This window comes from Arvicanthis niloticus, chromosome 12 (genome assembly GCF_011762505.2).
Source record: "Arvicanthis niloticus isolate mArvNil1 chromosome 12, mArvNil1.pat.X, whole genome shotgun sequence".
Classification (NCBI taxonomy): Eukaryota; Metazoa; Chordata; class Mammalia; order Rodentia; family Muridae; genus Arvicanthis; species Arvicanthis niloticus.
Genome location: NC_047669.1, coordinates 59,927,728 through 59,953,849, shown reverse-complemented (window position 1 = coordinate 59,953,849; position 26,122 = coordinate 59,927,728). Strand labels below are relative to the sequence as shown.

Genomic DNA, 26,122 nt, shown 5'->3' with positions numbered 1-26,122 from the left:
AAGAAGTGCTTACTGACAGTAACCAGATATAGCTGTCCCCTGAGAGGCTCTGCCAGAGCTGGACCAATACAGATACGAATGTACACAGCCAAACATTGGACTGAGCATGGGGACCCCAATGGGGAAGTTAGGACAAGGACTGTAGGAACTGAAGGGGTTTGCAACCTCATAGAAAGAACAACAGTATCAACCAAACAGATCTCCCAAAGTTCCCAATGACTACATCACCAACTAAAGAGTACCCATGGCTCCAGCTGGATATGTAGCAGAGGATTGCCTTAACCAGCATCACTGGGAGGGGAGCCCCTTGGTCCTGTGGAGGCTTGATCACCCAAGATAGGGTAATGCTAGGCCGCTGAGGCAGGAGGGGAGTTTGGGGGAGAAGCACCCTTATAGAAACAGGGGGAGAGAGGAGGGATAGGGGGCTTATGGAGGGGAAATTGAAAAGAAGGATAACATTTGAAATTTAAACAAATAAAATAAACAATAAAAAATTAACTAGAAAGCTTTAGATACATATGACTACAAACAATATAAATATAAATGGTATTAGAGAAAATATACAAAGTAAACAATTGTGTGGAATTATTATAGACAAAGAATGGTTTTTGACAATTATCCCTAAAACAACTGCTTCTAGGTCGTCTACAACTGTTGGAAGAACTTTGATCACCTTGTGAACCCTAAGATTATGTTATTTACTGAAAAAAAATATATATTTTTTAGTTGTAGTATGGCTCAGCCCTTAGGACTCGCCTTTAATCCCAAACAATGCAGGTAAAGTTAGTTTATAAAAGAAAGCACCCACATTTGAAAATGATGTCTGAGTGGCAGAAGAAGTGATGAGTCAGAGAAAGATCTAACAGAATAGGATACATATGTCCAACTCTCACAGGAACAATTAGGAAAGAAAAGCTACTTCAGGGAGAGACAGACAGTACAGGAGGCAAAGAGTGCAGTGCAGGAATAAGGAATACAGTAGAGTTGGTGGAGAGCAGTACAGTAGAGTTGAGAGGGAGAGTAGAGCAGCAGAGAGAGGGAGAAGGAGGCAGCATTACCGTGTTACCGGGAAAGTTCTAAAGAGACCGACTGAGGAAAGAACACGCTAGGCACAGGTAGAGACAGAACTAACAAGAGAATGTGAAGGAGCCAGAGTTAGCAAAGATTGCTAGAGTTAGTTTGAGGCCAAGAAGAGCAATTCAGAGACCAAGCGAAAAGCCTGATTAAACAAATCAGCTCAGAGAGGACTAGTTGAGTTGAACCAGCCAGCTAGGGTTCAGAAAGAACAGGAAAGGGTGAGCTTATTCAGCGGCAAGTATCAGAGGCTGAAAGCCTTCTAGGCCTAGGTTAGATGGTATGGAGGCTAGAAGCTTCCAGGACTAGTCCTAGGTTAGCCAATGGAGGCAGGAAGCCTATCAGATAACAATTATGACAGGGAAATAAAAAGTTACTTTTACACCTGATTATCACATGCAATGTACTATCATCTGTGGTTGAAACAAAGCTTTTGGTTTCTAATGGGAAAACATAAATAATTAAATCTTTTGTTTATTCAGGACCAAAATTGAACTGAAAATAGAAAGAGATAAATGAAGTCAGTTTCTCTTAAACTCACCATATGTGTGTCTTATTTCACCCTTAGCAGTCCAATTTAAAGAAGAGGGTGGCCTCTTAATGCCGTGATTACACACCAGGTAAGTACACCTACTTCAGGACTCCACTATTGTCAAGGACCAACACTCAGTGTTAGTGTCATCTATGAGACCAGGAATTCTCTCAGATTCTATTAGATTAGCATTACGGGTGTGGCATTTAGTAATTATCTACTAAATATGAAATAAAGTAAAGAATATTACAAACTCCTACTAGCCAGCATCTCATTCCATAGTTTTCATGAGATTGCAATTAGCACAGAGACCCCCTAACTTGTAGATATGCAGAGCATAAAAGCGTTGGCATGCTTAGCTCTAAGTGGCTCATTCGTAGTATCCGTGTGAAAGAGAGGAAGATGGTAAAAGCCAGAAGTGGTCAATAACATTCAGGAAACAGTATGATCCAGACACAGGCCAGCAAGAAACTTTATACCATGAACAACACGTATATAAACTTCAGCCAAGCACAAAGGCAGCATTGAAGGGTTAGGGATTAAGGGAAGGTGGGCATTGTATCACAGCACTAGCCGAGAAGATACTGGCATTTGACAGCTTCTGAGAGGGGGGGAGTCAGTTTGGTGAAATGATGTGATGCTTGGCGTGCCAATCACAGACTAGTTGGTATCACAAACTAGACTTGATGGCAAAGGAAAAAAAAATAAAACTAGAAGTAATCTCAAACTTGTTGGGAAGCCAAAGGGTGGGTGAGGAGGTAGCAAGGGGAGGAATTGAGGGAGTGAGTATATTCCAAACACATTATATAACATTCTCAGAGAATCAATAAGAAATGTTTTTTTTCTCTTCTGTGAATCCTCTGTAAGAGTGTTACTGGAAGCCATATTAATCACCTGACACGGGAGGACATCACAAGGAGAAGGTGATTCAGAAAAGGACTCTCTGTGGCATGGGACAAGTGTTGAGTTATTTAATATTATTATTTCTGTGTAAACCTCCATTTCTTCATTGCTACACATACCAATAAGATGTAGAAATAGGACTTGTGCCTCATGGAAGTTCTGTCAGACAGCATCATAAATATCTTCTACCACTGTCTTTTGACAAAATACGGGTAAATCAAAGATGTTTCATGTGCTATCACATCAAGCAATATCTACCAACAACAGGAAATGACTTGTCATTTCTCCACAAATAACTATGATCATAGCAAATGAGAGATATAAAAGGTTGTGCAACATTATATCCTACAATGCTTAAGTTTATTGTGCAACTATTTTCACCAAACTGAAAGAACATTCATAAAACGAAGGCTCAGGAAAGTGGAGACGTTACAAGATTCATTTCAGCATAGTTACAAAAGCTGTAAAGAATTAGTGGGGAGTTGAGGCTATCCCATGGAACTTAATTCGGACAGGTAATTCCAGGATGTAGAATATAGCTTTTTCAAGGTATCATGAGCCACCTTTGAGTCAAACATTGTACAGTGTTGTAGTAAGACCCTCACTCAGCATACCTGTAGAATGCCAGCAAACTATTCGGTTCTTTAAACCAGACTTGGATGGAATCATTCTGTGCCTTCTCTACAATAAATAGGCATCTGTCTGCAGTGATCCCTGGGATCACTGTTACAACATTATATAAATTGTTGCTTTTTCTATCTTTGTACCATTTGAAAAATGTGAGCTATAAATACACACAAATTTGGGTCCATACACAGATATAGAAATACAGTATGAATATGAAATAAGATGACAGACACAAAATCATGTCAAAGGAATGTTATCAATTTTACATGAAAAAACCTGTACACAATAATAAATTGAATTATGTAATCTAAGAAATTAAAAGGCAAAATAAAAGTGATTTAAGTAAAAAGAAATGATTGAAATATTAGAAAATAGGAAGACCAGCAGTCTCAACTAACCTGGACACCCAAGATTCATCAGACACTGAGCTACCAATCAGGCAGCATACACTAGCTGGCATGAAGCCCCTGACACATATACAGCAGAGGACTCCCTGCTCTGGTCTCAGTGAGAGAAGGCACTCCTAACCCTTGAGAGACTTGAGGCCCCAGGGAGTAGAGAGGGCATCCTTTTGGAGATAATGGGGAGGAGGGATGGGATGAGGAAATAGGGGAGGGCAGACCAGAGGAGGGGGCAATGACTGGACCATAAAACAATTAAAAATCAGGTTTATTAATTTTTTAAAAAGAATCAGAAAAGATAATATCCCCTGTTACAATTTCTAACATAACCAAGAAATGTGTTTTCTATAAACTTTAGGAGAGGAACATTTAAATATTCCTAAAGATCCATTGCATATCACACATTTATTCTCTTTATATATAGTCCAAATACATAATTTTATTGTATTTTGTAAATTATAGGTGAAAATATATAAAATATACATCATAAAATATTTTACGTATTTTATCTCTTGAAAATATTTATTAATAAATGTTGCTCTATGCTTTCCAAATTCCTTTAAATTGATGATGAAAATTCTGATGAACAATTTGCCTATTACTTTTCTCCAAAAGAATATAAATAAGCCTTTGGCTGCGCAGGGTGGCAATTCTTTCTCAGACCAGACACAACAGCAAACCAATTCCATACAGCAATTAAGCGATCTTAACCAAGAAGTTTCTAGGTGCAATCCTGACTAATTTGGCATAGATATGAATTCCAGGATGCTTCTAGAAGTAGTGTGGTCATCTACCACATGGAAGGGAAAACCTCAGGAAAAGAGGACCAAAGAGCAGAGAAGGAAGAGCCAGGAACAAAGTCAGGCTTGCTTTATCATGTTTTCTTTGTTATCTTACTGCAGGCTTCTTATAGTACATGATGAGCAAATTTACATTGTTAGTTTCCTTAGTGGAGTGAGGAATTTTGTTTTTGTTTTTTTTTTTTTTCACAAAGGAATCTCTAAGAGAATGTTTATAGGAGTCATAGAATACCATGTATGTTTTTAAAGGAGAGAACTCTGTATACAGTACCCAGATATTTTGGTGCAACTCTATTCTTTAAAATATTATATTTCTAGTGTATTTCTATTTGTTATATTCAAAATATCTGACACTTAAGAGACAATTTGCCTGACATGAATTTAAGTCTCAACTATACAGTTCAGACAGTAGACATTTAATCATCCTACCAAGAACAAAGATGTTCCTTGGTTCTATAATAAAGCAAGCTAAGCAAGCAGGGGGAGTAAGAAACACCCCTCCATGGCCTCTGCATCAGCTCCTGCCCCCGAGTTCTTGCCCTGTGTGAGTTCCTGTTCTGACTTCCTTTGGTGATGATCAGCAATGTGGAAGTGTAAGCTGAATAAACCCTTTCCTCCTCAACTTGCTTCTTGGTCATAATGTTTTGTGCAGAAATACAGACCCTGACTAAGACACTATCTGTCTGTCTGTCTGTCTGTCTGTCTGTCTGTCTGTCTGTCTATCTATCTATCTATCTATCTATCTATCTATCTATCTACCTATCTATGTATCTATCTATCTGTCTATCCATTTTTCTTTTATATAAAATAGATATTTCATACAACATATTTTGGTTATGGATTCCCCTACCATATCTTCTCCAAGCCTCTCCACCTCTCCTCTTATCCAAATCCACACTGTTCCTATCACTCATTAGAAAATAAACAGGCATCTAAAATAAAATAATAAAATAAACTAAAATCTCTATTTAAATCTAATGATTGAGTTGGTAACCAGCAATGAAGTAGAGGGTAATGGAACCTATGCTTTCTTTTTTTCTCTTTCCAATGTGGTCATATTGAATACACATACAGACAGAACCCAGATATATAGACATATGCACATGTATACACATACACACACACACACACACACACACACAGAACCCAGATATAAAGACATATGCACATGTATACACATACACACACACACACAGAGAGAGAGAGAGAAATATTAAATAAATGTATCTAACAATGCAAATGAAAAAACAACTACAGAAAGTTAATAATACTAGTTTTTAGAGGAAAACTTATAAGATCTCAACACAAATGCCTTCCTTGCATTTTATTATTTTTACATCTACATAATATAGGTGCCAAAATTTAGTTTTTGATCAAAAGCAGTGTAATCTTGAGATGCTTATAGGTTCTAACATATAAGATGCTTCATTGACATATTTACAATTGATAATATCTATATAAGTGGATATAACCAAGCAGTACATGATGCTATAACCAACTTGCTTGAGTGCCAACCTGAAAGAATAAGGATGTTCCTGATTGGCATTTAATTGGCCTGTAATTTTCTGGACATGGTAACTTTAATGCATTTGGCACAGCATTAACCATGTCCTTCTTTTTAAGAGTTGGCATAAAATAGGGAAAACTACAGAAAACCTCTTCAGAGTGGCCACAAAATGGCAGAAATCATCTTCAGATGGAATGATAATTAAAAGAAAACAGAAGAGCATTGTGCACTCAAATCAATGTCTTCCTTTCCTTTCATAATATGGTATTATAAAATTTGTTATGGAAATGTTTTTATCATTAAAAATTTCAACAGAGCTTGACCTTCTTTAATTCCTATAAAACAGATGCAGTGAGAGCTTCTCATATTCTGAGATACTCACAATACAATTAAAAATAATTCTGTCCAAGGCAAGACAGAGGTTTTACAGCACTTAAACCTGCATTAGCAGGAGATGATTAATAAGCCAGCAGCTTCCAGAAGCTCTATTTTTGCAACTCAAAAACTCAAGTGTTGTAAATCCTAAAATTAGCATAATTAATTACTCTTATATGATTTTCAAGATAAAACTTAAGTTTCGATGATTAGTTCATATGTCTATACTATGTTTTGTAATAAGAGTTCCATAGCATCAATAATAATTTTAAGAAGCTAAAGAAACTCGATGTTACAGATTGTTATCTGCAATTTTACAATGATAACTGTTATTTTTCTGATTGATTTTTTGTTTTTTGTACCAAAGTTTTGGTCATCCAATGTTAAATTATATATAATATATATTTATATATTATATTATATATAACATATATAATATAATATAAATAATATATATATCAACATAAATTATATAGATATTTATATTTATATATAAATTATATATAATATATTCTAACTCAGTAAAAGTATAAAGTTTTCTTGAAAGGACCATAACCTTCCACAGCATGGAAGGTTTTTTTTTTTTTTTTTTTTTTTTTTTTTTTTTTATCAGCTTTATAGTAGCAGGTCTCAAATCCAATCCGATGACATTTGGTTAACCCCATGACATTAATGCTGTAATTATCAAATGGGCATATCTTACTTGGAGTGTTGATCTCATAGATTACAAAATTTTCAATTTAAGTAAAATTATTGCTGTCTCTTCTTCCCCACTACTGTGCATAGCACCTTCATGAACTGTGATAGTTGATCTGCAAGGAAGAAGCTCTCATTTCAGCCCTAGATTTTTCTATGGAAACCCAAGGTATGTAGTGTCTTGAGCAAAAGATTCTAGTGAGAGTGGAAAACCAAGAGGAACCATGAAAGGCTTCATTGTTTGAGAGACTTCTGAGTCTTCACTGACCAACAATTCATAGAGATAAACCACCTCTCACCAGAGGAATGTGGTTTAACAAATCACAGCTTCTAAAAGCAGTTGTCTCTACTCCGGATATCTCCCATCAAACAGGTTTTTTTTTTTTTTTTTTTTTTTTTTTTTTTTTTTAATTTTCTTTGTTGTGTTCTAGGAGAGAGACACATCCATTTCAGTATTAAATACATAGCAACTGTATATGTCTAGATTAGGTCTTCACAAGAAAAGGAAGCCTTCGACAGTAAGGGATGGATGGAGGGGCCCTGGAGGCTGCACACCTTACCGCTAAACTATTTGCTACTGATAAAGTCAGGGACAGTGGCAGCCATTGCCTTCAGTTGTGAGTCCACTATTGATCCAGCCAGGCCCCAGTGGACAATTCTAAAAGCAATGAACTCACCGATGGCCCCAGTTAAAGGAAATGCCTCTGGAGGCAAAACACAAAAACCTATGAATGTGGCAAAGGTACTGATGGAGATGGGTTAGAGATGGGTGTTGGGACAGATGAGAGGATTAGGGGAGAGTAATCAGAGTACTTTGTATACATATAAGAAATTATCAAAAACATGATTTTTAAAATGAAATAAACCCCAAAAGACAGAGAGATTGTGTCTAGAGAGTGCTATTTCATTCACTCACCAGAAAAGCCACAGTTTACTCCGTGAGTTTAGAATTTTTGTTTTGCATCTAATATTTTTAGGAGGCTAAATGGAAGATTGAGCTCTCAATTATCTCAATGAAATTATCAGAAAATAAATTTGTAGGTCTAAACTTGACATAACAGTAGAACTTAAAAGCTCAATTTATCAAGGGTTTAAAATTATTTTCAGATAAGCCATATTACATATAATAAGCATTACTTGCTTTCACTCAACACAAAAGAAGTATCTAGAATATAACAAATTTCTGCAGGGAAATAACACTTAAAATTTAGGTATCTGAAAATATAAAATGAATCTAAAAGCTAAAGAAAGGTTTTTCATTTTGACAATTACTTTTAAACACTATATTAAAATATACTGCTTGTCTTAAACAACAAATTTTGACTTATTTTATTAATGAATGAATATATAGAACCTACAGTTGATAGGAATTAAAAGTCTCATAAGAAGCCATCTTTCTATAATAGCAACAGGTTTTTCTTATAAAATCTCCAACCAGCAACTGGCCAGAACCATGACAGCCACAGAAGATTATCACTGAAATTGCAAACACTTGCCAAAACTCCCAAGGATGCCGGAGTAAAACCATTTCAACAATAGCTGGCTTGTCATTAGGTTTTTAGATGCCTTGCACATGTTTAATAAACACAAGAGCTAATTTGAAGCTTAGCCGGGAAAATACACATAATAACCAAGTTCTTCTGGTTAGACACAAATTTTTTATCTGAGAAACTTTTACAAAGATCTCTAGGGGTAGATATGATAGGGTTTAACTCTTTACTGCAATGGCGTAAAGTTAAAAACCATCTGCTTTCATATAGTCAGATAAAAAGAAAGAAGGAAGGAAGGAAGGAAGGAAGGAAGGAAGGAAGGAAGGAAGGAAGGAAGGAAGGAAAAAAGAAGGAAAGAGAGAAGAAAGAAAGACATAAAGAGGAGAGAGTGAGGAGAGAGAGAGAGAGAGAGAGAAGAAGAAGAAGAAGAAGAAGAAGAAGAAGAAGAAGAAGAAGAAGAAGAAGAAGAAGAAGAAGAAGAAGAAGAAGAAAGAAAGGGAACCATAGTTTTATTTAGTTAAAACTTATTTTAACTAAAAAACCTAAAGGGCACTATTTTAAGCATTTAAGAAAGTGTCTCTTTTAAAATACATTATTTTATTATTTCTTGACCCATTGAAAAAAATATCAGAGAACTGAATAAAGGTAGATTTCATAGATATTTAATAAAATGCATATTAACCACATTTAATTTAAGTAGAAAATGTGATTTATCAAGAATTTTAAAATCACAGAAAATGATATTATTTTATTCACTGTGAAACCTTTTTTCTAAACCATTAGCTCTTCATTCACCACGTATCTTACATAAACATACTATTTGACTTTTTGTTTCATAAGAAACAAATATTTAGGCCTTAAACTTTTCAAAAATTTCAAATGAAAAAATGAAAACATGTTCACTCTTCTTCAATAGATATAATTGGAAAACTATGACATATTTATCACAAAAACCCAATCTCCAAATAGTGTTTTACCTTTACTAAGATTATTTAATCAGTAAATTACCACTGATGTGTGAAGATAAGGGAAGAATGGAATGCATTAATATTGAAGTTTATAAATTAATTAAAGAGAAAAATTACCATATTTCCACATCTCTCATAGTAATAGATATTTCTATTTTTGTAACAAAAATAAAATTCTTAAATCAGAAACTCCAAATTTCTATACTTTTCTCTAAATGTTTCTAAAATGCATTTAAGAAAATAAATTATTAATTCTAATTTACAAATATGTCCTAATAATCATATATAATTATCTATTTTTAGAAAAATTATAAACTTGTGAAGCCTACATGAATTACATAATCTCTGTTTAACTGTTTTGTGTTCCTAACAGGAAAAGAAAATTAATTGTTAACTGGCTGACAATTCATATTCTGAAATGTGTCCAATTAAAAGCAATAGAGTTTTGATTCAGAATGTCTTTGATTTTCAAGAAAAATGTATTTAATCGAACTAAAAATATTTTCTCTTGTCATCCATGACTTTTCTGTGAAAACGAGCCAGATATGCACATGTCAATATTACAAAACTGTTAAGCTACAAGTTCCCGAGAGAGACAGACAGTAGAGAAATTTAGTGAAGCATATGCTATTTTCAGAGACATTAATCTTAAAACAAATATCCTTTAAATATTTACTCTGGACACTTGAAGCACTCTGTTTGTCTAGGACATACAGTTTTATTTGAAAATATTAAAGAGCACATTGTTTCTTATAGAATCTCTAATAATACCACATGTGCGTAACATCTTCACAAGACTAAATACATAACGGGCCCTTCAGATACTTTTTGTGCTTGATAACTATTTACCCCTGCCTTTTGTGATAGAGTCTGTTGCTGGTAGTTTTACTAAGGAGAGAGGCGCAGAGCCAAAAAGGTCGCAAGACCTATGTTGTAGTCTGGAAAGCATTTAATTAAGGTCATTTCTTATTTTACATCTCCACCTATGTTGATGAAAAGTTTAAACTAGAGAAGAAAAAGAGCCCATCCTGTCGGTAAACAAAGCAAGAGAAATACTTCATGGCTCATTAAAAAGGCAATGCAGGCCACATTGCAAGCTAGTAATGAGGAAGAAGTTTTCCCACAGGCTTCAGAGGTCAGTCCAAGAAGAGCCAATAGTAGTATAAGACTCTAGGCACATTGAGCAGGAAAAGGAAACAGAGCTAGTCCTTTTATCATGACTTAGCGCCACTGTGCTATCACGACAGTCCGATTGCTGAACACAAAAGTAGCTGGGGCTGTATGCTCCATCAACTCTGGCTAGGTATATTTGAGGGGGAAAGAGAGGCTCTGATACTCCTAAATTGTTAGGCTCATATTTCAATAGCCTGTTATCTACACCAGCATTAAGAATTAGGTTGTATTGGTCTTTACATCCATGAATTGTTTCCATACTATCTCAGTCACAAATTGTGGAAGAAGTCAATTAGGTCATATTATTTAATGAAAGAAGTATAATGGTTCCATATTCTCCAAAAAATGTAGTTTTGAAGTGTATTTTCACAGAAATATAATGGTGTACTTATGAAAAACCATATTCATTTCTCCTGTGAAGCTGCATTGCAAAATACAGCTAATACAAAATGTATTAGACAAAATACTTTGGGAAAAATTATACACTGTAGCTTCTGCATAGTCACATTTGTTTCCAGGAGGCTTTTGCATATAACCTCATTTTAAAGTCTGTACTCAAATCTAAAGCAAATGGTAAAATGCACAGTGCTTATCCTCATCAATTTATCACTACAGTTAAATTGTGCTGATGATGTTATTAATCCACACTTTGGTACTCTACACGATAAGGACACTAGATCAAACGGGCTCAATGCCTAACATTTTAATTTGATGTTATAAGTCTACCTGTAGACGTTAGTCGTTCTGAAATAGAATGACCTCAGTGTGTGAAACACAAGGACCATTTAAAGGTTTTAGACATCATTTTGTATTTCTTAAATTCCAACACATGGGACTCTTACTGACCTTCATTGTGAATATAGCATATTTTCTAGGTTTAAATACCTTTTTTAAAAAAATCTATATAAATCTCCAAAGAATTTTACCCTTATAAAACTATAAAATCTTCAAAAGTTCACAGATTATTGAGCTACTAAGCAAAGTTCATTACTTATTCTTGCCAACTGAACTAGAATTGAGATCTTTTATAAAACAAAATCTCATGAAATAAAAATTTCTCTTTGCAGATTTGTATTAACAAATATTAATTGTGCAAAATGGGTTTCACTATGTCATTTTCCTATATGTTCATGTGTGTTTTGATTATATTGGTTTTTGGCACTATCCTCTATGTTCCTTATTCATGTTCTTCCCCTTCTAAAATCTGAATAGTCCCTCTTCTGTGTTCATGTTTTCTATTGAAGAATAGATTTTTCATTACAGATATTACAAGCAATGTTTAATCCAGAATCAGACAGGATGTCCTCTGAAAAATAAATAGATAGCATCAAATTTGTACAATATCCAATTGAGTTTTATTAGGCCATAAAGATCAAAATTATGTTACTTATAAGAAAAAAAACAAACAAGAGTGGAGATTATAATGTTAAACAAAATAAGACAGACTTAGAACAAGACTGTGTGTCATAGCCAAGTCGATTGAAAATAGTATGTGATCCACCGACAGTTGTCAAATTAGTGAAACTATATTACATGTAACATAATTTTCTAGGTTATTTGAATATTTTTGGTATTGGTAACATTTTTAGAAAATTTCACACCACTCCATTCAAATTGGTTAAGACTTGAAAAGAAATGACTAAGTCACAACAATTAAAAACTTAAAAGTAAGAATTGTAAAGATATAACTATTGGTTTGGATTGTTTGCTACTCATCAAAAATAAAAGGAAAAGATTTGATGTCTGATTCATGTATGAGGAAAGCAAAAACACTAAGCCATAGTTAAGCTAAGTTTTTCAAAGCAGATGCAAAGTTCATGCAACTTGAGGACCTTCCCTCTCTCTCTAGCCTCTCATGACATCACTATGAGCATTTATAACCACCCTAGCCCTGCCTTTTGTGTCAGAACTGAAATATCTATTTGTATACTTAAATTAACACTGAAATGTATATGATCATAAATAGCTCAATATGAATGTTTCAGAAAGAACACAACATTATAGCCTTCAGGCTAAATTATTTAGTTGTGTATATGCACAATTACTTAAATCCACACTAGAATCTACTATTCTATTAATTTCACATAAAACTATAGCTTAATATTTTCTTGAGTTTCTAATCAAGACTCAAACTACCATTTATTTTGGTCATTAAGATGAAAGCATATTGGTCCCAGAGTACTAGACTTTGCTGACTACAATAATTCATAAGATTCTGATACTTTATTTCTCAATTTACAAAAAAATATGTAGAGTAGACCAAATCTAAACTGCATAAAAAGAATTCTACTTCTATGTGATTCTTCTCATAAAAAACTTCAAATGTTTTTTAATACTACCAAACTAAACAAGTAGAGGTTTTCTCCACACGACTCATGCAAGAGGTAATATTGACTGATTATTCTTAATGCTTCTCTTTTTAAAATAATGATGTGTATACATTGTGTATGCAACAGAATAAAAGTAAGCTATAATTCTTAATAATTACTGAGATCATGTTTGGACAAAATGAGAATATAAACAGTAAAATGAGAAGATTTTAACTTGATACGTTATGAATAATATTGAGTAACATCCTAAGTGCTTTTACTTTTTCTTTTAAGAAATACAAAAGCAAAACTTTTGAGTAAGTGACAGACAACATCATAGATTGCATAGATTTCTGTTTCTATAAAAAAAAAAATACACCCCAGCATTAAGCAAGTTTAAAAAGCAAAGGTTTATTTCAGCTAACAATTCTAGACTATTTTATCTCGGAAGTTACTTGAGACTGACTTCCAGGAAACTCTGAAGACAATGTGAATGAGTCAAAAGCAAGGAGTTCATAAGCAATCAGGGTTCATGGAACACTCAGAGCATATTTTATTTTCTGACTCTAAGAAGAAAAATAAAAAGTTTAGGATATATGCAAATATGTAGTCAGTACAATTCTGATACAAGCTAATAAAAATAAGTAAAATACTGAATACAGCATCAATACAATGTTAATTCAGTACAGATTAAATATGGAAAGTCCATTAGGTTAGCAGTGTGAATAGCCCTTTGTAAGATAGAAATTGGCAAGAAAGGAAAGTTGAAGATAAATTCGCCAAGTTTGGGTTATCTTTAGGTCCACAAATAAAAGATAGACTGCTAGCAAGGGGAGATACTGAGCTGTGGAAAGTTCAAACAGAAAGACAAGTCTGTCTTTCACAGACTTGTTAAAGCTTTATCGGTGGTACAGAGTCTCCTTTCTCCATTTCTCGATAGGTTGCTTGGCAAACAGCTGGTACTAGAGAATGTTGGTGCATAGCAGAATGAAGGCTGTGTCTCAACTTCTGGCTGAAATTTGTCTTGAGGTTTGCACATTATAAAGTAGTGATTAAAAATAAGAGGCAGAGGAAACATACTTATTCATCCAAAAGGAAATAACTTTCTTTTGAGCTAATTGTCACAAGATGACTAAGAAAGAAATACACTGAGGGTAAGAGTAGTAGATGAGAGAAAATCTGGTAAATAACTAGAACCCCGATAAATCCCTCTGAGATACGGCAAGATCATCTGTGTAACAATGCAGATCTATGTAGAGCATTGATTTCTACATTTGGCCCTACTGTCACCCACTGCACAGAATCCTCCACATTTCCATAATGCTTCTCTTTCTAGCCATCTAATTCACATAACTCACCTGTTTAGACTTGGTAGTGTTAAACCTAGTCTATAAACCCAAATGGATCACTGAGGAATTATACAATCTGCACAAACAACTTGTCTTTGTCTACTCCGTGCAATGTAAGAATAATAAATTTATACGTCATAATAATTTGTGATAAGATAGAAATGTCCTTAAATTACTCTGGGGAAAGAATTATTTCTTGGAACTGGACTGGTGTTACTATGTATTCAAATGCTAAATTTGTACCCCAAGATCTGGTTGCCCCCAAATGAGCTAATGCTCACGTATACCAGCTTTTGCTATGCAAACCTCATTCTCCAAATTAATTTGTCAATAAAAGGCTAAAGTCTGTGGTTGAACAGCAAGAAGAGGAAGGTAGAACTTCCTGGCAGGGATAAAGAAACTCTGGGAAAAAGAAAGAGGAAGGTTTTTCACCAGGAAGTATGGCAGGAGACAGATGTGACTATAGGTCAGGAACATATAGCTAGCCACATGAATGAATGGGGATAGGTGGTCAGATAAACTTAGATGAGCCTTTGAAAGCCTGCCCAGCTAAGGCTCCACCTTTGAAATATTAAAAGGTCTCAGAGTGGATATTTGGAAAACTAGCTGGTTAAGGAATGCAGTATTAATTTCCAGTTTGAATGAATACATACAGTATGCTAAATTTGATCTTTATACAATTACCTTTTTATCTGATATACATTTTTAAAACATTAGAAAACTAGCATATTGAAATTATACTTACATAACTCAAGATGTAATCAGAGACATTTTCATAGTAATATGGATATAATGGACTAACAGTTAACTTGAAAAACAACATTAAGCAATAACTGTAGGTTGGGCTTTTTGAGGAATGCAGTAAAATATTTAAGCTACTGGCATAGAAAACTAAATATCAGGGATTAAGCCCATTAAAATTAAAAATATTAGGAAGTCCATCAAGTTTATTCAGTGATAATTTTTTAAGGAAAAAGTATTTCATTTATAGTAATATTTCATTTATAGTAATAAAATATCAAGTTCAAAAAAACAGACAACAATATTTCAGAGGAGTTAGATTGAAAATTAACTCAGTGAATGTAATTTGTACATAATAACTGATAAAACACTAATTTATATTTTTTTAGACATGATTTCTTTGTTGCCCTTGCAGTCTTTAGACTTGCTCTGTAAGTTAGACAGGCCCCAAACTCAGAAATTTTATGGGTCTGCCTTCTGAGTGCTGAAATTAAAAGCATGCACCAACTTATTCAGCTATTTTTAACTTTCTATATACTACCTATAAAACAGAGTCTATGGCTTTATTACTTTACTCTGCTTCTTTTCTAAAATTTCAAATTCCAGGGTCATTTGCAATGTACATATCTCCTCTACACTGCCAGGAAGAAGGATAGTAAGAAATGCCATCATGATTTTTCAATACTTTTCAAAATTCTTGATAAATTGAAAATAACTTGGAATAAACTATATAATAAGAGAATGAGCTGGCTCATCAGGTAAACTGATGACTGCACATACAGCCAACTCTGAAGATGTCAGTGAACTCCCCAGAAAGAATGTGGTGAAAGGAGAGAACCCACTCACACAACTTATCCTCTGACCTCCATACATAAAGGTATACATAAGAGTTTAAATACATATTAAATCATTAATAAGGTATGTTCAAAGATTAGTATGGTATCTAACTATGTAGTGATGGCATATGAGCAGAAGCAATGGCTAAGAGAAGAAAACCAAATTATCAGATTGAAATTTTTCTTCATATATTATAAATATATAAATAAGATTGGGAGGAATTTTTATAAAATCTAGTTTAGCCTGTTAGTCATTGGATAACATTCTAGTGATTTAAAAATACATTAAGTTGTCAATGTCATACTTAAATGACAATTATGAAAGTCATTCATTCTAAATAAAACCAGGAGAAAACAAATATTGTTTAGTCATTTCATGTTCATCTGTAAGCTACCACTTTGTCATTAAACAATGAACAGAAAATTTTGAGTTATAGTAAAAAGAAAAAAAATGAAGGCATCTAAAATAGTTCTTATTTACAGATAATGTGGCTTTCCATCTAGAGCTACAAAGTAACAGAACAACTACAGTAAATAGTTATAGGAGGTGTCAAAAGGCAAGAATTACTCACATGAACATAGCTTTAAAGGACTTTACACAAATCCCTCAAACACATACGACAAATTTTTTTTTCAAGACTTGGTATTTCTGTGTAGTTCTGTCCTGAAACTTGGTCTGTAGACCAGGCTGGCCTAGAGATAACAAAGATCTGCCTGCTTCTGCCTCATGATGGCTGGGATTAAAAGCATGTGCCACTAACCCCGGCATCACTCAGTTTTTTTAATACTCAAGGTCAATTTTCTTTTTCTTTGTTACATTTAGTTCAACTAAGTTATATAGAATTAGACATTATCAACAGAGCGTCTTAATTTAAAACTATTCATTGTGAGTGCTGGGCCAAATAAGAAAGGGAACACTAGCTAGCTGTGCACTAGAATCCATCACTAGCTGCCTGCTGCTTTGCTTTCCAGTCTTTCCCACCAGGAGAAACTGCATCCTCTCAATCAGAATCCAAATAAGCCCCTTCCTTCGTGAAGTTGCTTCTTGCTAAGCATTTTATCCCAAACACAGAAAAAGCAACTAAGATGCTAAGCTTCTATTTCATGGCAGGTGCCTAGTAGGGAACTTCTCAGTCATATACACTTCTGAGAACATGTTAAGCTGTTTTTCTGCAACAGCTACACCACATTACCTTAGTACCAGCAATTTTTCAGAGTTTACTTCTCATTTATCCTCAGTAATTATTATACGAATTTTTATTTTAGTCACCATAGGTGTTACTAGGTCTAGTGCCATTTTTTCATTTGTATTTCTCTAATAACTGTTGATACTGATAAAGAATCATTCCTTTTTCCGAACCTCCAGGGCCAAAGTACGAACCTTCAAAGAAACTCAGGGTAAAGGGTTTTAAGAAAATTAGTCAAAATATTTTGATGCGTGTGTGTGCATGTGTGAGTGTGTGTGTGTGTGTTAACAGATAAAAGAAAGCCTAAAACAACTAACAATCAGTCAAGTTGAAACGATGAGCAAGATCTCCAGTCTTGCTGCAATGCATATGTATATATGTATGTACATGTGTAGACATACATATAGACAATCAATCCTTCCCACACTATTTGTGAAATGAACCTGAATGTGACAAGTGCATTGAGTTTCGGACATTTTACACTTGCCAGAGTTCATAGAACATTGACACTCATGTCACCATTGTATGTTTGCCTTTCAGGATAACAATTTTAAAATTTAGCCAAAATATATTTATTGATTCTACAATTTAATATTCTTCTTGGTATTTACTCTGTAACTATTGATGACCTTGAACTTATGATGCTCCCGCCTCAAACTCTCTATGCTAGAATTTCAGTATACCAGCATTCCAGGTGTATATGGTGCTGGGCAGAGTCAGGGTTTCAAGTATGCTAGTCTATCACACTAGCCACTGTCCCTAGCCTAATATTCTCCTTTCTATCATAAAAAAAGAATTAAAACATCAAAATCAGGTCCTTGAGTTTTCTCTACCAATCACCAGAAAATTGTGATTGCCAGTGAAAAAATTATGGATAAACACAAAAATGGCATTTTAAATAGTTGTACTCACCATGATGGAGCATGGGATTTGATTTGGACAATTATCCCAGTAACATTCCTGAAGATCTAAGATATGAGAGAGATGGAGGGGGATCAGTACAGTATAATTTCTGCAATTATCTCTTCATGAATTAATTCCATAATTTTTAATATTCTCACTTTAATATTCACTTCAGATTTCTATAAAGATGTATTCAGTGCCATGGTACTAGTTACTATGAATACTGTCTACCCTCTGTTAGTAATGTGTTTCACACATTTCAGACTACGAGTTCCCCTCCCACCTGCCTGCCCAGGGCCTCAACTCTGACCTGAAGGCATCACACTGTGAACTTAAAAGAAAGAATTCATTCAGGACTCTGACTCAATATTTCCTTTAAACAAACTGAAAAAAACTGCCCCCCAAGGCTCCTCTTTGTTCACAGTACTTTGAAAACTTTCTGCGTGGGAAAGCTGCACTGTAACGTTTCACTGTGATAAGAGGAAATCAATATCCTCAAATCTATGTTATTTCATTTACTGTATGACCCAATTTATATGTTTAGCAATTATACCACTTATTTAAAAAATTGTATTTTTTAAGGTAGCAATTGCCAATTTATTTCAAAAGTACTTGTCAAACATTTTAATAAAAATGAAACCAGAAGAATTTTTATCAATAAATAACATTTATTTTAAATATTGAGAACAATGAAACAAGGAATACTTATTTGGCTGACCTCTTAACTCAGAGACAGAACTGTTACTAGATGCTGATGTTCAGGTCCTCTGTTCATTGTCCTTCCATGGATTATTTTAAAATACCTTTATTAAGGCTCTGATGGATGCCAAGGGCTGAAGTAGACACTGGGGATTCAGTAATGAACAAGATAGATCACCAGACTTCATGAAGCTTAACTCTAATGATTTTAGCTCATTAAAATATTGACCACGCTTTTTACATCTACTTGATTAATATAGAATAAAATGTAATCAGGTAAAGCGATTGCAGAATCCAGCTGTACCGGGAGCCAGGCCTCATTTCCTGTGACTATCTTTTCTTTAACCTTTGAAGTATGTTTGGCTCACCAAGCGCTTAGCCAAACAACCGAGTATCTTTGACCTGTAGCTAGACATTTTGCTTAAGGATAAAATTTACAAAATGGAACAAAAACCAATTTTTTTCCCATTGGATGCCTTTAAATTAAACTTTTATTTGATGACTGATCTAAATTCTGGTGATCTTCCAAGCTTAGTGTGAAACGTGAAAAAGCACTGCAGAAGCTAAAAAGTTCCATGGGTGGAAAGGGGAACCATGTAGGAGAGTAAATCAAGGCCCGAGAGCCATCCTGCAGATCCAGTCTGAACTGTATTGGAACTGAGCACAATGTTCTGTTTGTAGTAGGGATTGTGAGAGAATGACATCATTCAAAATACAAAGGTTGTACTTCCAGATTATCTAAAGCATTCCTTCCTCCATTCTCATATCTCTTACTGGTAATATCTAAGTACATTGAGTTTAGCTATATTATCTTAATAACTTTGGAAGTATTAAATATATTGGTATGACCTTCCCATTTTGCAGTTGCCATTTTTTCTGTATCATAAGATTATCAGTTGAAATATGAAAAGTTAAGAATATCCTAAAATTATGAGACTGTTGTCAATTTTAGCATTAACTAAAGTTCTTTCCAAACTTATAGCAAGTCAAGAAACACATGTGGATATTTTCTCAAATGTTAATTATTCATTGGTAATGTTCACTATAACCTTGTGTGAATATAGCAGCTGTCTCGATTATTTTTATGTATACCCTATTTATCAGTGTATCTGTGGAGAAACATATCTGTATATGTGAGGTAGAAGCATATTGAGTATGAAGCTTGGCTTGTCCAAAGGTTCAAACCCACTTGATATATAATCAGTGGTTAACAGACCATACTTTCAGATGCCACAATATGTATTTGATCAACCACAATTTCCTTAAGACTTCTACATCTCTGCTTCAACAAGTAATTTTCATCCCACCCATGCTTTTAGACCCCCCTCTATCACCTGACATACCACAAATCACTAGTAAGGGTTATTTGTGTCTTATCTTGCTTGATAGTTAATGTTATATTCTCTTACATGCACCTCAAAACAGACCTTGAACTTGCTCAGCTTACTGCTTCCATTTTTTTTCATTCTTCTATGCCAGCAAGCAAGTTCATTTTTACTTCCCCCATTGGGAAATTTTTTTAATTTATTTTATATTTTTATTTTATTTTTATTGAATATTTTATTTAGTTACATTTCAAATGTTATCCACTTTCCCAGTTTCGCCTCTGCAAACCCCCTATCCCATCCTCACTCCTCCTGCTTCTGTGAGGGTGCTCCCCCACCCATCCACTCCCACCTCACCGCCCTGGCATTCCCCTACACTGGGACATCGAACCTTCACTGGGCCAAGAGCCTCTCCTGTGAGTTCTTAGGTTTGACTTACAATGTTACTATAACAGTTCTGACAAAGATCTCTGATACACTCCTGGTTACAGTTCCTTATAGATTTTTATGAGTTCTTTCACCAGCTCTTCTTTCTCTTTTTTAGATTAGATACTATAATAATGATAATAATAGTAATAATTATTAATTTTATTATTAATGTGCATGCCATATTCATAATATATATTTGTGTGCATGCCATGTTTATATTTATTATTATTATTATTATTGTTGTTGTTGTTGTTGTTGTTGTTGTTATCATTATCATTAGTGTGCATGCCATGGCAACCATGTGGCAGTCAGAGAATGACTTTTTGGAATCAGCTCTCCTTATTCCTTTAAATAGGATCTGGGGATCAAGGATGGACACGAGGACTGCATGGCGAGCAGAGCACCACTGAACCATGACGCGCATTTCTTCCCCTTAAATGCACATCTCCAAGTTACTATTCCTAATTTTTCTTTTTCCTCTCAATATCCATTTTAGTTCTTATTAATATCGTAGCTCTCAAATGCTGATGACCATCTTTTCCTTCTCCCGTGCAATAGAGATATCCAGTTCTGCATTCCAACACATAGGCCCACCTGTTCAAATGTTGGTCTGGCATCTCCAATCAGTTTCATTTAAAACAAATGAACAAACAAACCCTGGTGGCTAATAGATACTTCTAAAAATATTTACCCTCAGTGTCAACATTAGTCATCATGGAAATACAAATTAAAACTGTTGTGAGATTCTTCTCACTCTTGTCAAAATGGCTGTCATCAAGAAATCAACTGGCTACTAAATATGACATCATATATGAAAAAGACTCTTACTGACAATTGATGTGAGTGCAAACTGTTGTAACCACTAATGAAATAAATGTTGAGGTTCTCCAAAAAGCTAGAAATAGAAGTATCAAATGATCTGACTATATCACTCCTAGGCTTCTCCTCAAGGATTCTATTTCCTAGTAGCTTACACATCCATGTTTTTAGCTACTATAGTCAAAATTGCTAGGCAATGTGACAAGTCATGGTATCAATTAACTGATGAATTGATAATAAAATGGGGCACTCACACATACTGAAATTTTATTCAGCTGTAAGGAAAACTAAAATTCACAGATAAATGGATAGACAGAACTGGAAAAGAATCTACTGAGCAAAAATCTGCAAGTGTAGATAGACAAATGAAATGCCCTATGGTTTCTCTTTTTCATGAATTCTAGCTTCAAGTAACTGAATTTGTGTGCTTAACTTGGGAGACATGGAGAGTTCAGGGAAATGTGAAAGGGGCCATTGTGGTGGAGAAATACTTAGAGGAGAGTTCCTAGCAGTCATATGTGATACTAAGTGAGGACAATTATACTAGTGGCACAGAGGAGATTGAGGGGAGAGGCCAGTTTGTGATCCTGAAATGTGTGATCCAATTAAAAATTACAGGTTAACACAAAGAGTTACAAGGGTGATTTCTTACAAAAGCTTGACAGTGTTGTACCCAAAACGCAAAGATTATTAAACAAAATCAAAGTACCAAGCATGGAAAAATTTCTTATAAGTTTACTTCCCCAAAGATCTCAAAACAAAACAGGTCCTTGCTACTGCTCTTGGTTGCTCCCCAGGATTAGATGTAAGACACTACTGCTGGAGACACCATGCATCTTGATTGAACAATGCAGAGAAACCAAATTAGGAACAAATCAGAAGCTTCTTCTCTCTATAAAAGCCATAACAGTGTCAGAGGAGATATGTAGATCACTGAGGGCGTGCAGGGTTGGGATAGACTGTCCCAGCTGTGAGCACTACAAACTATAGCACCAACCTGCCATGGAGAATGTGTATACTTGTGTATTAATGATACATTTGTTAAGGGAGTAATCAACTATTCTGTCAATTTATATAAAGCTCAAAACACATTCGTACCTGGTACCATAAACCAGGCTTTAAAAAAATAGAGAAAGGAGGTCTTAGACCCTCGAGAGAAAATGATTACAGCTGTAGAGCTACATTGACATAGTGTCCAACTGTCTTCTAAATGTTCATGTTTATACCCATAGACAAATACTGTTCACAGCTTTAATTAGAGAAGTATCCCTTTTAAATGAATGGGGTGAATGCAAAATCTCATGGCTGTTTAACTTCTTGAGCATAAGGGGTGGCCGAATGTTTAACCCTAAATAAGATATACGATTCTTTCTAAAAGCAGAGAACATCACAATAAAGGGGTTGGAAAAATTTAAAAGGAAAGATAAAGAAAGGGGCTTTGAAGTGCTGCCTTCTGACCATCTCATAACCATTGAAATACTGATCTCACATCAGTTTTGGTTGTCTATGTTGAGCCTTCACAAGAATGTGAATTATAACATGGTCAGCAGTGAGATCACAGGTCTTTCCTTCTTGCTGAACTATTGGTTCCTGATGAAATCTGAGACAGAGTCATTGTCTTTGGTTTAATATCCACTGATGATCCCACCAGGCTTCAGAGATGGGTAAAACTCAACATAGACTAAAATAAAACACAAACTCTTGCAAACAGGGAAGGGAGAGTGGTGTAGAGAAAAGAATAAGTTTTCAAGAGGTAAAAGTGTGAGATAATATTAATCAGAGTACATTGTATAATCCATGAAACTATAGAATAACAAATTAGAAGAATTATAATTTTTCATAGGTAAATATTAAGCAGCATCTACCTCTGGTTGACATGCTTCACCATACTTTCCCTTCTATGGCAGACTGAGACTTCTGAAAACTTTAGACAATATAAATGTTTTCTCCCATAAGTTGTTTTTGTTGGGCAATGTGGTCCCTGTTACATAAAAGTAAGTAATATACCTCTCCTCCTATTCCCATCTGTGACCCGCTCCCAACTCTCCACCTACTAACTTAAAACAGATGTCTACAATGAACCCACAGTACTGCATTTCCTACATTTGTTGCTGAGGATGCCTTGCCAATACTGCTTTATCATCTCTACCATCACTATTTCTCCTGCCAAACCCCACCACTTGACAATATTTCAAGGTTCAGTTTGCCCTGAAGATATCATGTGATAGCTTCATTTGATATCCCTTGTTCTCTCAGCATCTGTCTTTGGCACTCCTGGTAATTTCTTCTAAAGATGGACAGTCCTTTCTTTTTCTCTCCCTCTGAAAACTCCTAAAGAGAGCTTGAGAGTTTGAATCCAAAGTCTATGATCTTAGTTGAAGCTTATGACTTCAGAAATGTAAACAATCTCCCTCCCCTCCCCCAAGCACTTTGTGTACATTCATCTCTTATCACATCTTATTTACAAGCCTGAGTAGGACACACTTTACATATATTATTTCAGGCTAGGCTTTTTCCCCTCGATCGCTGCTTGTAATAAATATGCCACCAACCCTGGCATTGAAGACTCCCGTACACCTCATATAGATTCTGCTGGACATTGTCCAACTCAAAACAACTTCTCCACATCATGGCATAGATGAAGAAGTTCTTCTTCACTGATTTGCTCCTATTGTAGAAAGTTCTCCCTACACAAGAACCTTAACACTCAGATAACTCCTTGCTTTCATACCTTGGACGTCATCATACTGTCCCTGCCTTAAAAAATTCACAAGTATGGTTGGCATTCACTGAAATAGTAAAGGATTAAGAAAAATGAGTGCATATGATTTATCCACACACTCTACAAAGAATCAACAACTTGTCTAAATAATTACTGATTTCTCGATGGTTTCTGAGTGTCATTTCAAAGTGGAGGCTTCTAAAACACATGTCATTATGCCATAGGCACAGTCCAGTAGGAAAGAAACAAAGTGTCAACATAGGACAAATCCATTAAGTCAAATATTGACAGACATAAGCCATTTCCTGGACTTTGGCAGGAACTAAACCTGAAAAAACAATTTCAAGTTAAACTCTGAACTCCAGAATTTTAGAAGAAGAAAAGCAATCAAAATAAATTGCATGTTCAGCTTAAATATAATTGGCATCATTTCTCTTAGCTGTCTTCCTTTTACACATCAAAGTTAGATATACAGAAAGCATGTGAGTTGATTATGCTCTAGTAAATCAAAAACAAATTAAAACTCATTTAATATTTTTGATGGTAATGAGTTAAAACTGGACACACATCGTGGCACTGGTGCAACGGATTTTCTCTGTATACCTAGCATGATTCGTTTGTTAAGACACCTATGCAAACATGCTTGCTAGGGAAATGAAAAACCTTAGGAATTAAGGTATGCCAAGACATGTCTAAATTAGAAAGTCATCACATCCCTCCTGTGAAATTTTGATCTAATGATTTTACACTATTTACTCGGCTGTTTATGTAATAATTAAAACTGAGTCTAAATTTAGTTCTTAATTTTAAAAATAATGATAGCATGTAACATCATTTTCACTGTAACATTCGTATGCATGGCTCCATATAAGTATACATATATTTTTCTATTTTCTCTAATTTAATTTAGTTTCCCCAAAGTCAGTGTCAAATGTGTATAATATGAGCATCAGATATATTTAGATGCATGAACACTTATGGTTTGGAAAGTCCAAGTGATTTAAGCAGGGAGATAATGGGGCAGGAAAAAAAGAGGAGGAGAAGGGGATAAGGTTAAGCAAACTAAAATGTGTATGGAAAAGTCACAGAAAACTGTGATCCTGTACCAACTTTAAAAATATATTCATTGACACTCACATATATACACATGCATGCATGTACAAATACATACACACACACACACACTGTACAAAACTGTTCCTAAAAGTTACTGGTTATTAAAGCCTCAACTGTAGAGTACAACTTTTTGACAGTTTTTTTTTTTTCAGTGAGAATCTAGAACCCATTACCCTAAAGGGCAGGCTTTAGCCATCCTTCTTGGTTTTCTACATTAACACTATTCAGAGGAACTGCTGCAGTCAATGCATACCTTGGCTGCAAGATACAGAGAAACAAAGCTATTTTGGAGAATACTGTACAGGATCTTGAAGGAAAACAACATACATCAACAACCTTACCTAACTGAAAACTCCACAAACCACAGTATCAAACGGTCAAGCAATATGTAGACGTGGTACAAACTATTACGGGGGTAACCAACTACTTCTTGATTGGAGTTGAGGCCTGTCTCAAAGGAGAGTACCTATCTCTGATACTATAAATTACAGACAACACAAAAACCCATAACTGGTAAGTATGCAGAGAATAGAAGACTTTGGAATATTTAGCCTTAAAGAAGATATCTACAACATATCATTTCCCTCAAAGCTCAGAAATGTATGTAGAACACAAGGCTAAAAGATTTTAAGAATCAGAGATAGATAGTAGGTGCCTTCAAGAAAATAGTTTTCCAGACATAAATGGGCAGATTAACAAATGAACTCAGAGACTGTGACTCATTGCTCAGGAGCTGAACAAACTCAAGACATGAAAAAGAAAAAAGCAAACTCAGAATACAGGAGAGGAAGTCAGTCAGTATGAGGTTTCATCCCTTGCCAAGGAGCCATCAACATTTGACTGCTGTTTGGTGAAGGAAAGTCAGTTTTCTTGTGGGTATGTCAACTAAACTCCAGGACAGGCCCACACCAAAAAGCACCCATCTAACACACTAAAGTTCCTGTGGTTTTGTTTGTTTTTAGAATGAAAAAGAGAACATAAAATTGAGTGGATGGGAAGGTGGGGGAGGATCTTAGGATAGTTGGAGAAATGGAAAGAATATAATAAAAATACATTATATATAATTCTCAAAGAGCACATTGCTTTTAAAACATAATACAGACATACTTCAAACATTATACAGCTGGTTATTTTGGAAATG

At 34.8% G+C, this 26,122-nt stretch overlaps 1 long non-coding RNA gene across 1 annotated transcript in view; it reads right to left on the bottom strand.

Annotated features, from left to right (window-relative positions):
• The window catches only part of LOC117717887 (uncharacterized), a 364,914-nt gene that overhangs the window by 315,832 nt on the left and 22,960 nt on the right, over positions 1–26,122 (bottom strand). The window contains exon 2 of the long non-coding RNA XR_013113620.1: positions 17,881–17,936. This is a non-coding gene — a long non-coding RNA (uncharacterized LOC117717887). The remainder of the gene's footprint in view (positions 1–17,880; positions 17,937–26,122) is intronic.